The sequence below is a fragment of the Notamacropus eugenii genome, chromosome 5, assembly GCF_028372415.1.
Source record: "Notamacropus eugenii isolate mMacEug1 chromosome 5, mMacEug1.pri_v2, whole genome shotgun sequence".
In the NCBI taxonomy this organism is placed as follows: domain Eukaryota; kingdom Metazoa; phylum Chordata; class Mammalia; order Diprotodontia; family Macropodidae; genus Notamacropus; species Notamacropus eugenii.
The window spans coordinates 127,523,618-127,544,265 of NC_092876.1; the positions used below are offsets into that span (position 1 = coordinate 127,523,618).

Here is a 20,648-nt window from a genome sequence, read left to right on the forward strand (position 1 = left end):
GAAAAAGAAACCACAAGGGATTCAATAAGTTTTAACTGTTTACATTCCTACACAGGAAGATATTTGTAACTCCTAAGAACTTTATCATTATTAGTAGTTAAAAGGAGTATATATAGACAGAGGACATGGTTGTGAGTTGAATATTATGGAATGATATCTAAAAAAAATTAAATTAAAGAGCAAGAAAAAGAAATGCACTAAGATAGGGGAAGGGAGAGGTACAATGGAGTAAATTATCTTACATAAAAGAGGCACAAACAAGTTTTTACAATGGAAGGGAAGATGGAGGAGATGGAGGGGAGCACTTGAACTTTACTCTCATCAGAATTGGCTCAAAGAGAGAATAACATTCAGTTGGGCACAGAAATTTATCTTACCTATAGGAAAGTTGGAGAGGAAGGAAAAAAGAGAAAGGATGGGGGCAGAGTGAAAGGAGAGAGAGTAGGATAAATAGGGGGGAAATAGTATGGAGGGAAATACACAGTGAATAATCATAACTACAAAAATTCTCAGTTTCTCTGATAACGGCCTCATTTTTCAAATATGTAGAGAAGTCAAATTTATAAAAACAATAATCATTCCCTAAATAATAAATAGTCAAAGGATATGAACAGGCATTCTTTCAGATGAAGTAATCAAAGCCTTCTATGGTTACATGAAAGAATGCTCTAAATCACTATTGATTAGAGGAATGTAAATTAAAACAACTCTGAGTTACCACCTCACACCTATCAGATGGGCTAATATGACAGAAAAAGAAAATGACAAAGGTTGGAGAGGATGTGAGAAAACAAGACACTAATATACTATTGGTAAAAATGTGAACTGATCCAACCAATCTGGATAGCAATTTGGAACTATGCCCAAAGGGTTATAAAACTGTGTATACCCTTTGACCTGCAATCCCAATAATAGGTCTATATCCCAAAGAGATAAAAAAACAAAAAGGAGAAGGGCCTATGTATACAAAAATATTTATAGCAGCTCTTTTTTGTGGTGGTAAAGAATTGGAAATTGAGGGGACACCCATCAATTAAGGAATGGCTGAGCAAGATGTGGAATATGATCACAAGAGGATATTATTGTATTATAAGAAATGATGAACAGGATGCTCTCAGAAAAAAACCTGGAAAGACTTACATGAATGGATACAAAGTGAAATGAGCAGAACCAGGAAAATATTGTACACAGCAATAGCAATATTGTATGATGATCAACTGTGAATGACTTAGTCATTCCCAGCAATACAATGTTCCAAGATAATTCTGAAGGACTTATGATGAAAAATGCTATCCATCTCTAAAGAAAGAACTTCTGGAGTCTGAATGAAGATCAAAGAATATTTTTTAAATTTATTTTTCTTAGGTTATTTTTTTGGTCTGTGTTTTCTTTCACAACATGACTAATATGGAAATATGTCTTGCATGACTGCACATGTATAACCTATATTAGATTGCTTGCCTTCTCAATGAGGGGGGACAGGAGGGGAGGAGAGAGAAAGAGGGAGGGAGGGAGAGAGAACTTGGAACTTAACATTATAAAAAAATGAAAGTTCAAAATTGTTTTTACATGTAATTGAGAAAAATAAAATTTAAAAAAATTGTCCCATTGTTTTCACCTGTTGGGCTCTTAATTCATCTGTACCATTTCTTAGCAAATTTGGTAAGTGCACCCTTAACTGGGTCATTGACAAAGATATCAGACCTGGAGCACTCTACAGATTTTCCCCTGTGTGACATTGATTTACTATTGGCATTGATGCACTTTTCTTTGAGGCCAGTTCAACCATAAGATTTGTGTTCTAATTCTGCTGTCTGCTAGAATTGGCCATTCACACATGCCTGTTGAAATTATTCTCTTTCTTCAAAGCCTAGCTCAAGTGTCTTCCTCCTGCATGAAGACTTCCTTGCTCTCTCTATCCCCTCCCCTCCCAAGTAGTCTTTCCTTCAAATTTTCCTAAAGTATTTTATCTGGATCTCTTCTTTGTTCATCATATTCTTCTATTTATTTTCAAACCTGTCATATTGTAAATTGAACATTCTTTGAAAGCAGAAACTAAGTTATATTTTATCTTTGGATCCTCTCAAATTAATCAAGCATCTAATTGCATTTAATAAATTCAATAGCAAGTATTTATTAAGTACCTACTATGGGGTGTATAGGGTGTTCAAGGAGGACTCACACCTCTGGTATGAGGCCTTGCCCAATGCTTTTCACTGCTTTTGGTATTCACCTGTCACCCAACTCTCACCTGTGGCTCCAAGAAGCTATATGTAGCACATGCAGTGGCCACACCATGGTAAAAACATCTAGGCAAATGGTCTAAACCAGGTTGAGGGTAACCCAATAGGCCTCAATACCTTTGGTGAGTTAGGGGGATGCCTACCCCAAGCATGTGAAGACTTCTCCACTCCCCTGCCCTGGGGTGAGGGGTGGGGATAATGGAAGGATGAGAACAACTTATTCCAACAGGTAGGAAGGCAGCTAAAGCAGGTGCTATGGAGAACCTAGGGCTTGGTCAGACATTGAAGACAGCAAGATCATCCACTGCATTCCAGGCCATCATCAGTCATCCTGATTTTTGTCTTGCCATTGGACTTGAAGTGTTCTGAAAGAGAGAGTGAGGCTGATGACTTTGTGCAACTCTGCTTCACTTAAATTCATTTATGTTCAAGTCAAGATATCACCCCATGATATCACTAGTCCTCTTTGAAAACTGAATGTCAACTATGTACCAGCTACAATGCTAGGCACTGGGGATACAAAGATAAAAATGAAAGGAGGTGATGGTCCAGTCAGGGATGCCAAGCACATAGAAGGCACTTAATAAAGGTCTGCTAAATTTGAATGTATAGTGCTACTGTAGCACCCTTTAAAAAATCGAATCTGCTCTTTTTGATGAAGGTAATATATCCTTCCAGAGTGCCAGATGGACAGCTTCACAGACAGAAAGACATGAGTTCAGGTCTCATTTCTAACACATGGTTGTGTGACCTTGGCAAGCCACTTAACCTCTCAATGTCTTCAGGTTCCTCTCTAAAGTTCTATGCTACAGAACACTTGACTATCTGCATTGGAAGAGGGCATTTCTTCATCAGAAGCTCCCTATACCCAGAAAACTACAGGTCCAAACCAATACCTTCCCAAAGGTGTCATCTAGTCATGATGGATCCCAAGCCCTGTCCACCAAGTATCCAAAATTACTATGATACCCATCTGACCCTATTACATTACACTGTCGAATTCTCTTCATTTTTTAGTCACTCTTTGTTTGCATATAGATATCTGGGGCCATGCAGATTATTACTCCCCCTCTTCCTGGGGTAGGAGTGAGGGCAGAATAACATAGTAACAGAGACCTGCCCTCAAGCCCTAAAGACCAGGGTGCAAGTCTCCTTTCTGATGTAGATTGGATGTGTGACACTGGACAAGGGTCTTCCCCTCTCAGTGGCCCAGGCACTCTCTAGGACTCTCTAGGACTGTAAGTGGCAGAGAAGAGACCATCCTACAACTTTCTCACTGTAGAGTTCCCTATACCAGGAGTGGGGAACCTGTGGCTTCAAAGCCACATGTGGTCCTTTAGGTTCCCTTTGACTGAACCCAAACTTCGCCAAACAAATCAGGTTCCTTACTCCTGCCTTATACCAATAAAATTACAAGTCTAGTCCCTTCCCCTATCCTCCCTGGGGAAGCAATATTGAATGGCAGAATATAGAACGCAGACAATCAGAGCTAGAAGGACCTTAGAACACAAAATGTCAGAAAAGAAAATGTGAACTATAAGAACTGTAAGGAACTGTAGTAGAATGTAAACTCCTTGGGGCAGAGCTATTTAGTTGATATCCCCATCACTTTGCAACATGCCAGGCTCATTAAATACTTGTTTTGATGTTGAACTAAATTAACTAGTTCAGAATATTAAAGATAGAGGGTCAGAGCTAGAAAATGCTTTAGATGTTATCTAGTCCAAGCCCTCCCCACCCCCCACACCTTTTTAATAGATGGGGAAATTAAGATCCAGTGAGCAGAAGGAATTTGCCCAGGGTCAGCCTCCTTCTACTACGACCTTTCTATGAGTGTTGTGACCTTCTGAATTATTTGCCTAGCAAGGAAGCCCAGAAGGATCGTAGAATTTTGAGGCGATCGAGTCCAAGTGAAAGGGAAGAGAGGCGGGATGTTCTAATGTATCCTGTAAATAGTCAAACAATTAGCCAAGAGCCTTCATTAAAGTTGCCTTGCCGAAAATAGCCTCTCAGACTCAAGGAAATATTTTGCCCCTGTCTTAATTCCCACCAAAAGGAAAAAAATAATAAACAATTCCAAATCCCAAAGAGGCAAGAATCCAAAAAATTTAAAAAAGAAAAAATCTGGCCTCCCACTGAGAAACCCAGTTTTTCCTTTCTTTTGGGGCCAGGAAGATCAGTACAAGTGACTCCCACCCTTTTCCCAGTGTCTGCATATTTAGGGTTTGATGCTGTTTGGTCCATGGGGTACAGGCATAAATGACCCACAGGAGTGGGTAAACAAACTCTCTCCCTGAAGGGCTTCTAAGGACGGTGTGACCAGTAGAAAGAGTCCTGGAACTGGAATCAGAAGAGCTGGGCTCTAGGCAAAGAGAGAGCAGTGTAGTGGAAAATGGACTGGATTTGAAATCAGAAGAGTCAGATTAGCATCATACCCATGAAACCTGCTTTACTGTGTGACCTTTTGCAAGGCCTTAGCCTTTCTGAACCTCACTCAGTCCCTCATATATAAAAGAGGTAATTTCTAAGGTCCCCTCATGATTCAAAATCCTAGGAGCATAGCTCTATCATCACTAACTCGTTGTGCTGACCATTGGCCATCACAGTCACATTCAATTCAACTCATCAAGAATTTGATTCGCCAAGGAATTAATAAATCTGCCGAAAAGTATTTATCAAGCATATATTTTGTGTTAGGTACTGAAAATAGGTAAAGACACAAAGAAGAAACCAAAATGGCTCCTGATCTTGAGGATCTTACATTGCATTAGAGGAAACAATATGTATATAGATAAGTGAGGAGACTGAATGTGCTTTCCAGTCCCTTCTAGTTGCCCAATGATCTACCTCTGATGAGGCATGTTCCCTGTTGGAGGGCACTTTGAGACCAGAGGATCTTGTTTGGTCCCTTGATCTCCATGATGGCAACAAGGGGAGGGGAGGGAATTCCAAATAGAACTGACCACTGACGAGGAGGAAAAGTCCTCTCTCTCTCTCTGTCTCTCTCTCTGTCTCTCTCTCTGTCTCTGTCTCTCTCTTTGTCTCTCTCTCTCTCCACCCCCCATCTGTCAAATATGTGACTTAGGATTCAGATAGGAATAGTAGAATTTCCCAGGAGTCAGGGTTGGGGAAGAAGAAGCTAATTCTCTTCCCTTGTCTCTTCCCCTTGGTAGCAATAGAGACTGCTCATAGAAAGTAACAAAGGCATGTGCTTTTCTAGGTGACCATGAGCCTGGCCCTAGCTGCCTCTTCTGCTTTGTGTTCCTATCCTCAAGCACAGGAAACTGAGCAGTAATTCTGAGAGTGATGTTTTTTGCCTCAGGGGAAACTTCATGAGTTAGAAATTGTGAAAGCTCTTGGGTCTAGGTGCTGGTCACCCAGAAGATGACCTTTGAAACAACGCCCCAGAGGAGATGAGCAATGCCTAGAGAATGATCCACAGCCTTGGGCTGGCTTGGCAGAAGACATGGACCTTGAGTAAGTTACCAGGAATTAAAGTTGGGGGAAGAAAGGGGAAAGGGAATAAGCATTTATATAACACCTACTATGTGCCAGGTGCTATGCTGGTATTTACAAATATCATTTCGTTTGAACCTCACAACAAATCTGCAAGGTAGGTGCTATTATTATCCTCATTTTACAATTGAGTAAACTGAGACAAATAACGGTTACATGTTTTGCCCAGGGTAACACAGCTAGAACTTGTCTGGGACCAGATTTGAACTCATGTCTTCTTGATTCCTGACCCATTAAACCATCTGGTTGTCTCAAGGAGAAGGCGAGATCCCTGTTAACAGACCCACAAAGTGTTTTATGTTTAAATATTTTAAGTATCAACCTCAAGGAGAGTATAATAGGAATTATGGGTTATTGTTTCATATTTTAAGCATCTATAAATGTACACTTATGAATATTTTGTATTTTAGCATCTCTTTTGTGGTAGAGAAAATAAATAACTGTCCTATATCTCATTTACTTTGTACATTAACTTTCTAGAAAGGACCCTCTTAAACCTTTTTGGGAAGCCTCTAGATATGAGCCAACTCTAAGCTTTATTTAAGAGATTTTTCCCAGAATTACCAGGACAGGGAACATAATGAGCCAGAGAGTACAAGTTCCCTTTGTTGAGAGATCAGACTCCCTTAGAACTAAACCAGGTGTACCTGAGCTCAGAGAGTCCTAGAACTCAGAAAGGCACCTTGGTAATAGAAGGGCCTGGGCCAAACACCAAGACATAAGTCCTGATCATGGGACCACTGGAAGAGTTAAATTCTCAGTTCCCTTGGCCCTATTCTAGAAGTAAACACATAATATAAAAAAAGTAGATATGAGATAATGAGAGAAGAAGGCATAAGCAGGTAGTGGCAGGAGTGGAATCAGTAAAAGACTTCATGTGATAGGTTTTGAAGGAGGCTGTTGGTTCAGGGGGAAAAAATACTGACTCTGAAATCAGAGGATTTAGATTCAAATCCTGCCCCTGATACTACCTATGTAATTTAGGGTACATCATTTAACCTTAATTTCCTTATCCATAAAATTAAAGCATTGTAATGAATGGCTTCTGAAGTCTACAGGATTCTAAGTCAAGGTTAAGAGAAAGTACATTCCAGGGCATAACGATAGGAGATGGGATGCCTTGGACCAAGGAACAAGTAGGATAATTTGACACTGAGACTCAGTGTTCCCACCCATGAAATGAGGGGAAGAGATTGGGCTAAATGATCTCTAAACCCAATTCTACTCCTCAATTCTACGTCTAGCTCCAATAAGCTCATCCTCATTAGGGATTACCCAACCTCTCTCTGGTCTGACTTCTATGGAGCCTGGATGCTCTGGGCCAGGCCTGACTCAGGATAGCTCAGTGGCTCAGGATCAAGATAAGAACAAAATGATACACTCATAGACCATCTAACATTAAACAAAAGGATATTTTCTTACCAACAGCATGGAAAGGATATCCAGCAAAAGCACTGGTTTATTCCAGTGCAGCTTCCCTCATTGCTCAACTGTTGACAACGTGCATAAAGACTAAGAATCTCCTGACTCCTCATCTGCTAAATGCTTTTTAACTTTGTTGCTGGAGACTGTTATTTGTTTTTAATTCTCTGGACTACCTTGAAACTGCCTTGAGAATTGTTTCTATTTGAGAATATTGGAATGTGATTCTACTTCGGTCATCAAGAAGTTATATTATTGTCTTAGTCTCTTGGACCAACCAAATATCAAGGAAAGTTTCAAAGCCTTTTATGAAGGATAGAAATAAGCATTTATTAAGCACCTAGTATGTTCCAGGCACCATGCTAAATGTTATACAAATATTATCTCATTTGACCCTCACAATAACTCTGAGAGGTAGGTGCTGTTATTATCCCCATTTTATAGTTGAAGAAACTGAACTTCAACCTAGGGTTACACTGCTGGTGTCTGAGGCCAAATTTGAACTCAGATCTCTCTGACTCCAGGCCCAGACCTCTATCCACTGCATCACTTAGCTGTCTTATTCCTTTTATTATTCCTTTTAGGGAAAAACTAGCTTAGCTCATGTGGCAGGGGCCTCCGTAGATGCTGCTTCAGCTATACTAGGAGGAGGAGGAAAGAATGATTAATCTTTCATATCCCATCATATCATCTCTGACTCATTTCTGTATGGTACTGACAGCCTGGGAAGAAGTTCTTAACTTTCCATTTGATTTTAAGTTCCTGGAGGACATGGATTGCCCTTTGCCTCTTTTTGTGCCTGGTGCATAGTAGCCATGTAATAGATATTAACTGATGAACTGATTAACCTGGCTGAGATTCTAGAAAGGCAGCTGTGGTACTATGGGAAAGGGAAAGCCTTGGAGCTGAAAGAACTGGGCTCAAAATCCAGCTCTCTGGGTGGCCTGGCACAAAGTATTTATTTGTCTGGAACTCTGGTTTCCTCATCTGTAAAATGAGAGAATTGGATTAGATGATCTCCAAAGTCACTTCCAGCACTAAATCCTATGGTTCTAACTTTGACACTTGCTAGACACTTTGATACTTGGGCAAGTCACTTCTCTGTGCCTCATTTTTCTCAACTGCACAGGTGCCCTAGTCAGGGACTTTTAATGGTACCAGGATAAGTTGCTGTCAACAAATGCCTTCCAGGATTTTCTTCTCTATAGATAATGTGTTCATTTCTATAGTGCTTTTGAATTGAGATATAATTGATAAATAGGTAGATAAATAGATGATGATGATAAATAGATGATAGATAATGCATTTATTAAGCATTTACTTCTGTGGTATAACACATAGCACTTCCCTCACAACAACCTTGTGAGATAGATAATATGACTATGGTTATTCCCATTTTACAAAGGAGGAAACTGAACCTCTGGGAAACCAATCAACCAATAAACATTTATTAAGTGCCTACTGTGTGCCAGGCACTGCACTAAAGTGACTTGTTCAGGGTTACACAACTAGCAAGTGTCCACAGCCACAAGTCATGGGGCTAAGCCTTCCTTTATAGAAAACTCAGAACTTTCAAAGCTTTTCAGATAACTCCATTTTTCCTTAGTAGTTTTGCTTGATTTTGATTCCACAGAACATCACGGCTCACCCAGTAGTGGCAATCCCCTGGCTGCCCTACCTCCTTTGAGTCTTCTTCCATTAGAATATAAACTCCTTGAGGGTAGGGACTGTTTTTCTTTTTCTTATACAGAATAATACCTGGCACACAGTAGGTGATTAATAAATGTTTATTGAATTGAGTATGGGATTTATGACTGGAAGGGACCTTAGAGAGCATCTAATCCAACCTCTCCTGAGAGCGGAGTATTCCTACTGGGAACTAGACTAAATGATCCTGGTTCATTTTCTACTCCTTTTCCTCAGCTCAGAATGAAGCTTCCACATTCTTTGGCCATGACTTGAGCAATCAGCTGTGTTCTTGAGCTGTCTTCACCGAGGCCTAACTAGACAAACAAGCCTTTGATGGGAGGTGTGAAGGGAAGGAAGGACAGGTCTGTGGGATGTTCCAGTCTGAGTGAACTGAGGAGCTGTCAATCAGTGAACAGTTTCAAAGCCTTGCTTCTTTGGATGCTCAGGGTGGGGTGTCTGACATCTAGTAGCCCACCCTTTCTAGACAAAGAAAAAGAGATCCCTTCTAGGGAGAAGGGGGCCCCAGCCAGGGAGTCTTCTCTGAGATAACATCAGAGTCTTAGGGATGGAAAGAATGCCAGAGCTGGAAGGAATCTCAGACAACAGCAGCATGGCGCCATGGAAGGAGGGACAGATTTGGAGTCGGGGGACCTGGGCTCTAATCCTGACTCTTCCCTTCCTCTGGCTCTCAGTTTCTTTTACAAAATTAGGGGATTGGAAGACCTCTGAGGTTCCTTCTAAGTCTAAGTTCTTCAGTTTTTAGGTAAGGAAATTGAGATTCAGAGAGAGGAAAAAAACTTTTTTTTCGAGTCTCTTGACCATTGAGTAGGACATAGTCTAGTGTAGAGAATGTGCACAGGATAAGGAATCAGAGAATCCAGAAGAATTCAGGCTCAGGGAAAGGAAGGAAAGAGGAAGGGAAGGAAGGAAGAGGAAAGAGAAAAGAAAAGGAGGGAAAAGGAAGGAAAGAAGAGAGTGAAGGAAGGAGGAGAGAAAGGGAGGAAGGAAGGACAAGTAGAAGAGAAGGAGGGTGGAAGGAAAGAGGGAGGAAAGAAGGAAAAAAGAAGAAAGGAATGAGAGAGGGAAAGAAAGAAGAAGGGAGTGAGAAAAAAAGAAAGAAGGAGAAAAGATCATTTACATTTGGAAAGTATATGGAGAAGGGAAGACAGAGATGGCATAGTAATTAGAGAACTGCCAATGGAGCCAAGAAGAGCAGGGTTCAGTGCCTCTGACATGTACTGATGGTCACTCTAGTTGAGTCACTTACCTTCTCAGTGAGATGCTGCCAACCTGCATGGTTCTATCAATGAAATCTAGTTTCTATCCCTACATAAAAAAAAGAAGAAATTCAGAATGGGACACAAACAAACGGTAATTGTATCAACACCACATTAGATTTAATATGTACTTTACAAAAACCTGTCTAACAGACATTGGTTTCATACTCCCCCCCCCCGCACACACATACACACACACACATAAACATACATACTGAAATATTTATGGTTGTGGCTGATTATTACATTCATGATTAATTTTTTTTAACTTTTAAAAAAGGTGAAAGGGTTGCACTAAATGATATCTAAGGTCCATTCCAGCTCAAAATCCTATGTTCGGTGGTGGCTAAGCCTGAGTCAGAAGGTCTCTTGGCTCTCGCACCAAAGATCTTTCAACACCTCCAAAAATCTTAGGAGCAGCACTCTCTAGAGCTGGGAGGGACCTCAAAGGCCAGCAAAATCCACCCTATCCCCCATTTTAAAGATGATGAAATCCCAGGCCCAGGAAGGGAGGTTTGATGATGTTTGCTCAGTTGTATCTGTTAGAAAGTTATTATTAATATCCTACCAAAACCTTCCTCTTTGTAACCACACAACACACACAATTTGGATTTTTTATTGACCTGAGATGCCATTTAATCCAAGCCCATCTGGGATGGTAATATATGAATACCTTCCTCACAATATTCCCTACAAATTGTTTTGGTGTTCTCAAGGCAATCTGTTCAATTGGAAAACCAGTTCTACAGCCACATTTTGGGAAACATTGACAAACCAGAGGCTTTTCAGAGGGAGCCAACTGGAGACCAATTCATACAGATTAAGAAACTCAGAATATCTACCTGGAAAAGAGAAGATTTATAGAAGGTGACTGTCTTTGAGTAGTTAAACAAGGATTAGTGCATTACACATATTTCCCTTACACTCATTTGTCCTCCAAAATTATCCATTTCTATTGACATTATCACCATCTTTACAGTGCCATCCAGTACCTAATGAGATGGAAAATAGATTATGTTAGGGGAAGGGCACTTCTTGAAGCAGCCAGAGAGATTCTCTTCCTTGTGATTATCTTTGGTTTCTTCCTTTACTCTCAAATTCCACATCTGATCAGTTGCTAAATCTTGTCATCCCTACTTGCATAATATCCTACACCTCCATGCACTCAGTTTCTTCCTTTGTAAAATGGGGATTATAATGCTTGCATTACACAGAGTTGTTGTGAGGAAAATGCTTTGCAAATGCAGTGTCATAAATGTTTCTTAAAGTCCAAGTTCCCTTTGAACTCTGATATTCAGTGTTTTTATGTCCCTCTCAACTCCAGCATTATATATGCTAAGGGCCCTTCTAACTCCTTGACCTTCTATGATCCCTCAAGATGTCAAGGTCTGGCCTTTGCTAACCTAGAGTTCTGACTATTTTTAATTATACCTGAGTCTTGAAATTATTGAGCCAAGGAGAATGAGGAAGGGGGAAAAGGGGGGGGGTAAGGAAAGAGAGAGAGAGAAAGAGAGGGGAAAACAGAGAGAGAAAGCAAGCAAGAGAGTCAGAGAAAGAGGGAGTAATATGGAGAGAAGGAAGAGGAGAGAGAGGAAGAGGAAGGGAGAGAGTGAGAAAAAGAGAAAGATAAAGGAGGAAAGGGGAGAGAAAGAGGGAGAGAAGGGAGAAAGAGAGCAACAGAGAGAGAGAAAAAAAGAGAGTCAGAGAGTAAAATGGAGAATATGGAAGAAGAGAGAGAGGAAGGAAGAAGGAGGGAGAGAGTGAGAAACAGAGAAAGATAAAGAGGGAGAAAAGGAAAGAGAGAGGGAAGGAAGGAGAGACAGAGAGAAAGAGAGAGTGAGAAAGAGAAAGAAAGTTGTATAGAAGTATAGACGGGGAATGGAGAGGGAGTAATGATGATGAAGTTCCTAGGAATAGGGGAGAATCTTTGTATTTAAGGAGTTTGTAATAAGGTTTAGAACAAAGAACCTACATAAAGAAGCATCTCACATTTAACATGTCCAAAACAGAACCCATTCTGTTCCACCTCTACGCCCAACCCATCATCCTTCCAGTCACCCACACCCATCATCCTCATTTTCACCTCACATATCCAATCCATTGCCAAATCTTGTCCTTCCCACCCTCACAACAACTCTTGTATAAATCCACTAGTCTCCACTCACAGCCAACACCTTTACCTCAGGCCCTCATCACCTCTCTCCTGCACTATTTCAATGGCCTTCAAACCTGTCTCCCTATTTCAGGCTTCTTCCCAGTATGATCCATCCTCCATTCATTCTGTTGCCAAGGTGAAGGTTAACTCATGTCACTCTCCTCATACCCACCCCCACTCCCAATGAGCTGCTAATCCCTCCAGGATCAAGCATAAATCCTTCATTTCCTAGCCTGGCTGCTTCCTACCTTTCCAATCTTTCTATACTTTATTCTCCGCGTCCCCTGCCATCCATCTACATGGGCTTACTTGCTGTTTCAAATCTGTCACTACATCTCCCATCTCCTTGCCTTTGCTCTGTCTATCCTTCATGCCTATAATTCTCTGCTTTCACCTTTCCCTTTTAATTTTCCTGATTCCTTTCAAGATTCAGCTCAATTCTTACCTTCTGCAAAAGGCCTTTCCCAGCCTCTCTGACCTTCCCCCCATCTCTATCTCTCCCCTCTCAGATTGCCTGTTTATATTTTGTATGTAACTAGTTAGTTGCATGTTGTCTTTCCCATTAGAATCTAGGCTTCTTGAGGTCAGAAACTGCTTTTGCCTTTTTTTTTTATATCTTTGTAGTTAAATACAGGGCCTGGAATATACAGTGTGCTAAATAAATTCTTGTTAAAAGAATGGCTAACTGCAGAGCCATAACTAGAGCAGGGCAATCAAGGTTTTGTCCCAGTGTGCAAAATTTAAGGGGCATTGGCATGCCTTGTACTCCTTCAGCAGGTTGAAACAAGAGAGCTTACCACAAAGTTAGCAAGAATAATTAGTTAAAATTAATTAGAAGCCACCAGATGATTAAGCACCTCCTCTGCTGCTGCACGGCAATGAGCTCCACCCTCCTACCTCCTCCACGGGTAATGAGTTTCTCAGCAGCGGGGCTCTGGAAACCAGAATGGCAACTTACCAGTCTGGCTTTGCCCCCATGCCTAAAATACTCTTCCAGCTGGACTAGGCAAGTCATGCTAACTAACTACCAGATGGCTGAAAGTGCTGTAGATTAGGGCAAGGAGTTACTCCCACTGAAAATGCCTCCTTTCCACCTGCTGAAATCCTCATCCTTCAAAGCTCTGGTGGTCACCACCTCTTCCTTAGTGCCCCCTGTCCTAAGTAATCTCTTCCTTTACAAGCAAAGGAGGGATTGGAGAGGATGATTTTTAATGTTGCTTAGGATCGAGACTAGTGATTGGACATTGCCAGTTAACACATGTAACCAGTCCATGAACATTAGAATCCTGGCCCTTATCACCTCCTATCCAGACTCTTATAATAGTCTCTTGACAGGCATTCCAACTTCCACTCTGACTCCTCCAATCCCTCCTTTATTGGCTTCCAGCATCATTTTTTTTACATGTAATTCTGATCACATCACTCTTCTACTCCAAAGCCTTCAGTGGATTCCTGTTGTCTACTAGATAAAGTTTGGATGTCTTAGCCTGGTATTCAAGAACCTTCCCAACTGGCCTTTTCAGCTTCAGCTCCTTACCCCCCTCTTCATTTGCTACCCCCTATTCCCTGCTATGTTTTCACCCAGGGGTGGAGAACCTGCAGCCTTAAGGCCACATATGGTCTTCCAGACCACTGGGTATGCAGCCTTTTGACTGAGTCCAAGTTTTACAGAACAAATCCTTTCATTAAGGGGATTTGTTCTGTGAAGTTTAGATTCCATCAAAGGGCCACACTAGAGGACCTAAAGGGCCACATGTGGCCTTGAGGCTGCAGGCCCTCTATCCCTGCTCTAAACAAACAGTCCTCCAGCATGTCCTGAGCACTCCAGATTCCAGGCCTTTGCTCGTGTTGTTTCCACGACTTGGAACATGCCTCTTCCCTATCATCTTCTGTTGAATTCCTCCCCAGTCTTTAAAGTCCAGGGGTCCTCATCATTGTTTTAGAACATGAAGAGTCTTCTGAGACTCATGTTCCAAACATGAGCCTATGATCATGTGGGTGGAAAGTCAGCATATCCTCATGGGCTAGGGATTTCGTATGGTTTGCACTAGTGAAATAAAGCCCGAGGTTGGATTCTGTACAGAGCCAAAGCCATGATCCAAGGTCCCAGGTATGAGAAATTGTCCATAAGGCAAGAACTACACAGAACAAACATTGATGGGGTTCTGGGGGCTTTGTTAGATAATAGAAGATGGCCATAAAGAGTTAGGCCAGATTCACTGAGGAAAGATCAAAAAAACTGGATGCTTATAGATGTTATATACAATAATATTACTGGGCCATAATAACAACAAATGAGGAATTAAGAGAAAAATGGAGAGGTCTATATGAATTGTGGAAGAGTGAAGAAAGCAGAGCTAGGACAATAATATGCAAAATTAACATTATTATATAAATGGAAAAAATTAAGACATCAGCACTGGGATTAAGGGGTAGAATGCTGCACATGAAGTCAGGATGACCTGAGTTCATATCTGGCTTCAGAAACTTCACTGCCTACGGGATCCTGTGCAAGTCACTTTATCTCCATAGGCCTCAGTTTTTGCATCTATAAAATGAGATAATAATAGCATTGTATTTTGTTTTAGGCATTTAAAAGTAGGATTCTGAGGAGGGGTCCCTAGGCTTCACCAGATTATCAAAGAAGGCTGAGACACACACATACACACACACACACAAAGATGACAAACCCTTGAAACTCAATTCCTTCCAGCTGTAACATTCTGTGATTCCATTAGAATTCTGTTCCATGGGTTCTGTAGAGATGCATACCCTTCAGAACTTCAGAGATTGGGTGTTTGAGCAGTGTGGTCAGATCACACCCCACTTTTGTCCCCCTCTCCCCCCACCTCCCACTCCACTGAGTAGTATGCTTCATAACTTGCTGTGGTTGGAAAAGAAATCATCCCCACTGGCATCCAACTCTCTGGTACTTGGCTAGGCTAGACCTTCAATACAGACACAGAGTCTGGTGGGGGTCCTGTTTTAGAAGCCTTTCCAGCTGGGTAGGGTCTTCCAGAAAAGTCTTTGAGAGCTTAGGGTCTTCTCCATGCCATGATGAGACATCCAAGAATGATGTCAGGGGAGGAGCAGGAAACATTATTATCTCCTTTTCACAAATTAGGGATAGAGACAATCAGGGAGGCATCCCTGGAGGCCTTTCAGGGAGCCTATGAGAATAATAACTCCCAGCTGTGTGTGGTTTAAGAAATTTTCCTTTCAGAGCAGCTTTGTCCCTATTTTGCAGATGTGGATGCTGAGGCATAGAAAGGTTAGGTGACTCATCCAGTCACAGTGGGCTGAGACTTGAACCCAGGTCTCTAAATACCAAGGTGGGTGTGTTTTCTATTAGATTAGGCTGCCTTTCACAGTGATGTAAAGTTCTTCTTCCTGTAAATAAACAATGTTTAAGCACCATTGGCTTGAGAGGAGACAAAGAGAAATTAGGAGGCACTGTAAGCTTCTGAGAGTCAGTGGAAGGTTAGGAGATGTCCAGGACTGGGGACTAGAAAACAAGAGAGAACTCTGATCTTTGAAATGGTTAGAGATTGAGCCCAAGAAGAATAAAAGCTCTGGGCAGATTGTTCCCATCTGGGGGGAGAAGGGCATCTTCAAGGATATAGATGAAGAGTGGGGAGGGAATTTAGAGATGACATCCCACTCCAACCCTACTTGTTACACAGATGAGGAAACTGAGGTCCAGAAAGGCGACCACCATGGTACTCCAGCTCCACAGCCCGAATTCCTTTCCCTTCAACATGATGTCTCCTTGACATCACCGTCACTTCCCACACTTTAAACCTTTCCCATCCATTGCTTATACTTGTCTTGGTATGTTTGTGACCATCTTCTATCTTATTCTCTCCAGCTAGATTGTGAGCTTTCTGAGGACAGGGGCTCAGTACTTCACTCACTCTTATACCCTGGGCCCTGTACATAGTACGTGAGGGCTTATACATGTGTTGTTATTTTTAATGAATGTAGCCAGGAAATGCTTCCTGGAGGAGGGGGCAGTTGCACTGGACCTCCAAGGGTAGGTGAGATTTGTATCCACTGAGGGCAGGACTTGCTGAGAGATATCATGGTCCAGTGGAATGAATATGTAGGGAGAGAATCAAAGAATCACTGAGGGTTAGACGTGGTCTAACCTCCTCCACTTTGTAACTGAAACCCCAAAAGGGAAAATGACTTGCTCAGCGCCACACAAATAATAGGGGGCAGACTGGGACCCAAATATTATGACTTCAGACTAATGCTCTTTCCATTAGACCTGGGTTCAAATCCTAGCTCTGCTGCTTCTCTTTAGTCTTTTAAAATCTCTGGGCCTCAGTTTCCTCCTGTGTAAATTAAAGAAAGTTGAATTCACTCTAAATCAGGGGTGGGGAACCTGCAGGTTCAAGGCCACATGTGGCTCTCTAGGTCCTCAAGTCCAGCCCTTTGACTGAATCTAAACCTCGCACAACAAATCTAATTTGGCCATCAATGACCAGGAATAGGAGGCAGGGTATTTTAGGCCTGGGAAATAGTATAAGCAAATGTTCATGGGACAGCATTGGATACACATGGATATGATCATAACAATAATACCTCCTGTTTCTATAGTGCTCTTGAGGTAGGGAGGGTAAGAATCACTGTCCCCATTCTGTAGAGGAGGCAGATGAGGCTGAGCAGGGTGAGGTCTGTCCTAGGTGACACAGCCAGTAAGCAGTGGATAGAAGTTGAATGGATCCACATCTTCTGATGCCAATTTCCAGGTTTTTGTCCTCCCATTACCCAGGTTTTTCCTGTGCCTGAAAAGACTAGAAGAAAGGAGAGAATGAGTGATGGCAGAGTTGGCTGAGTCAGGAATTGCTAACATGTCCAAGCAACTCTCGTGTCTCAAATGAAGATGCTGCTTTTGCAGGCAGCTTTCGGGGAGGTCTGGAGGGGGGCTTAGTTACGAAGGGGGAGTGCAGAGCTGCAAGCTCAATGCTATGGGACACACCAAGGCAGATAGACAGGCATGTTCCCTTTCTATGGATGGGGGCTGGGGATGGGGGTGAGGGTTGGCAGGAGGACAAACCTTAATTTAAACAAATGTATTTCTCCAGCTACAGCTGGAGGCACTGAGGTAGAGACAGGGGATGTGACTTGCCCCACATCACACCATGAGTTAGTGTGAGAGGGATGAATAGATGTTAAGACATATGCTTCCCAGTTCAAGGCTCTTTCTAAAATTGTGAAGAGACCCATGGGTTGGGAGTCACGAGAGTCCTGGGTTCAAATCCTGTTCAGCCACTTACTATGACCTTCACATTCAATGTCTTATAGTCATAGTATGTGTCCAACCCCCTTACTAGACTGTGTGCTCCATGAAGCTAGGGACCTTGTCTTATGTAACCTTTGTGCTGCTCCCAGAACTTAGCCTTGTTATCCGTATTTGGGAAATATTTGTAGCATTGAATTGAATTGCCCTACAGTTGGATACTTCACTCTTTATCTTCAATTTTCTCTTATGAAAAAGGGAGATGACAACTCCTAGAGATGTCTTAGGTTCAGTGAGATAATGACCATCAAAGTGCTTGACAAAGCAAAAAGCAGTCTCCCTACTTGGGGGACTGTTCTCCCCAAAGTGTCTGACAGGCAGTAATTGAAAAGTGGAGGCAGGCTTGTTCTATGTTGATTCTTCCCTCCTCCACAGCTCCACCCCCACCCCACCCCAACCCCTCGGCAGTATCTAATCAGCTGTCAAGTCTTATCTATCCTACCATCATTGTCCCTTGTTATCTGTCCCATTCTCTTGACATACATACCCAATCAATAGCAGATTTTTGGTTCTCATACCCTCTCACTTAATGCCCCTAAATCTCTTTACCTCCAATCTCTTCTCACTTCAATCCATCCTTAAGATCCTTCCCACTGAAATGGAAGCCTATCTATCCTTCATACAGCTGCCAAAATAATTTTTCTTTTACTAAGGCCCTGCTAAAAATCTTTGGTTATTCCCTATTGCCTTTAGGATAAAATGGAAACTCCTTTTGGCATATGAAGCCTTCTATAATCTTATTCTGATATGCCATTTCAAGTTTATTTTATATGATCCTCCATGACGTAACTGGGGGAACAGGCTGATCTTGCCAGATTCATGACAGTTGGTAAGAAAGGAAGGGTAAAGAGGATTCATTTCATTTTATAGAAAAGAAAACTGAGAAAAAACAGCCTGCCCAAAGTGACACAGCAATTGTCAGAGGCCTGCCTAAGACTTCCCCAGGCTTTCTGACCCTTGACTTTGTAGTCTTCCTACTTCCCAACTAGCCATTTTCTGAATTCTGAATTCAACCTGCCATCTCCACCTCTGAGAACTGAGACTTGCTTATTCCCCGCATCTAGTTCACTCCCCTCATTCATGCCTTTCAGAATCCTTTGATTCTTTCAAGGCTCAACTCAAGGGCGACTTCTTCCAAAAAGCCTTCTTTTTTCTCCCCATAATTGAAAATATTCTCTCCTTCAAATTTCCCTATAGCACTTTGTTCAAATCTTTTGGTCTTCCTCACACTCTACCTTGTATTGGACTTATCTATGAAGGCAGGGGCTGTTAATTTTATCTTTGTATTTCCAGCACTGTGTACAAAGTAGCTAGTAAGGCAAATTCCTTAAATTTCTCAAACCTTAGCTTATCCTATTTTCCAAATAGAGGTAGTAATACTTGCACCAGCCACCTCAGAGAGAGGGGAGCTATTGTTATTATATAAACATGAGGTGCTGTGATGACTGTTCTGAGGCAGGACTTATTTTGGTGGAAGGTGAGTTATTAAGACTAGAGCTTAAATCTTGCCTAAAAAGCAGGCTTTTAATCCATACTTGTCTAATTAAACTGAATATAGGAAGAAAATTGCCTGGGGGTGGGAGTCAGGGATGTAGAGGAAGAGAATGGAAAGATGACAAGGGAGAAGGATCTCAGATTCAGTGTAAGGACAGCCTTTCCAAAGCTACCTCCTATATGTCCCCTTTTCTCCACTCAAACAGCTGCCACCTTGATGCAGGCCCTCATCACCTCCTTCCTGGACAGTTACAACAGCTGTTTGGTACATCAGCCTGCCTAAAGTATTTCCTGACTCTAGTCCATTCTCTACTTGCCTACCATGGTAATCTTCTAGAATACCAACAGGAACACACATCTTCTCAACTCGTCTCCAAGATCAAACTTGGACATCATTATTGTTGTTGTTGTGTTTGTCCTTCATTCTTGAACCATGACCATTCTTGACCATGCCATCAAGCTGATGACATGACTTACAGCTGACTTTGATTTGAATGAAGGAGGGCTGTGCAGCTCACCAGCCTCACCTTCTTCTCCTGAGTCATCTGGGTCCAATGGCCTCATATTCATCAGAATGACTGGAGATGGCCCAGGATGCCATGGGAGACCCTGCCCCTTTCAGGTCAAGGTCTTATCACATTCTCACTTTGAGTGAGATGCATCCATTCAATGGCTTCTTTAAGTAGTTACTCAAGGGATGGCCCCTTAATTTAAAAAAAAAAAATCAAACTGGGATAGCCATCAAGTTCATGTTGTTGGGTTTTTTTATACTATTGTGGTCATTTTCTATGTATATATCTTTTTATTCTTCTGTGCTTACTCAATTCTGCATCATTTCATTTGATATCTTCCCATGCCTCTGAATCTTTCATATTTATTGTTACTGAAGACAGAGTAATGGTTCAATAATATACCACCACAATCTGTTTAATCATTTCAAAATTAATGGATAGCTAATTTTTTTCTAGTTCTTTGCTACCACAAAATTGCTGCTATGAATATTTTGGTATACATGTGACCTTTCTATCTTTGATCTAGCAATGGGATGGAACAATGGATATGGACATTTTACTTACTTTTTTTCAGTGTCATGTCAATTCAACAAACATTTATTTATCAAACACTATGTGCCAGGCACTGTACTAAGCACTTGGGATACAAAGAAAGGCAAAAAAAAAAAAATCCCTGCTTTCAAGGAGCATCATTCTAAATTGCTTTCTAGAAGTAGTCAGACTAATTCCTGGCTCCACTAATGGTGTATTAATGTGCCTATATACAATATCCTACTCCCTGCCAATATCAACCATTTATGTGTTTGTCATCTTTGCCATTTTTCTAGGGGAGAGGTAAAACCTCAGCTACAACTGATTTGTATGTCTTTTAGTGATTCGAAGTAATCTTTCATATGATTCATATGATAAATAATGTATAATTCTTAGGAAAGAAACTCCTATTTGATAAAGAACTACTGGGAAAAGTAGAAAGCAGATGAATAGAAATTAGGCTGAGATCATACATTCAAACTGGATATATGACTTGAAAATTCA

The 20,648-nt window shown here is 41.5% G+C and overlaps 1 long non-coding RNA gene across 1 annotated transcript; it reads right to left on the bottom strand.

Moving 5' to 3' along the window:
- Window positions 1-1,951: 1,951 nt before the first annotated feature.
- Window positions 1,952-17,101, bottom strand: LOC140505130 (uncharacterized). Its single transcript, XR_011967387.1, has 3 exons — window positions 16,890-17,101; window positions 10,138-10,196; window positions 1,952-2,608 (listed from the first exon to the last, which is right to left on the bottom strand). It is a non-coding gene; the product is annotated as an uncharacterized lncRNA (long non-coding RNA).
- Window positions 17,102-20,648: the final 3,547 nt, after the last annotated feature.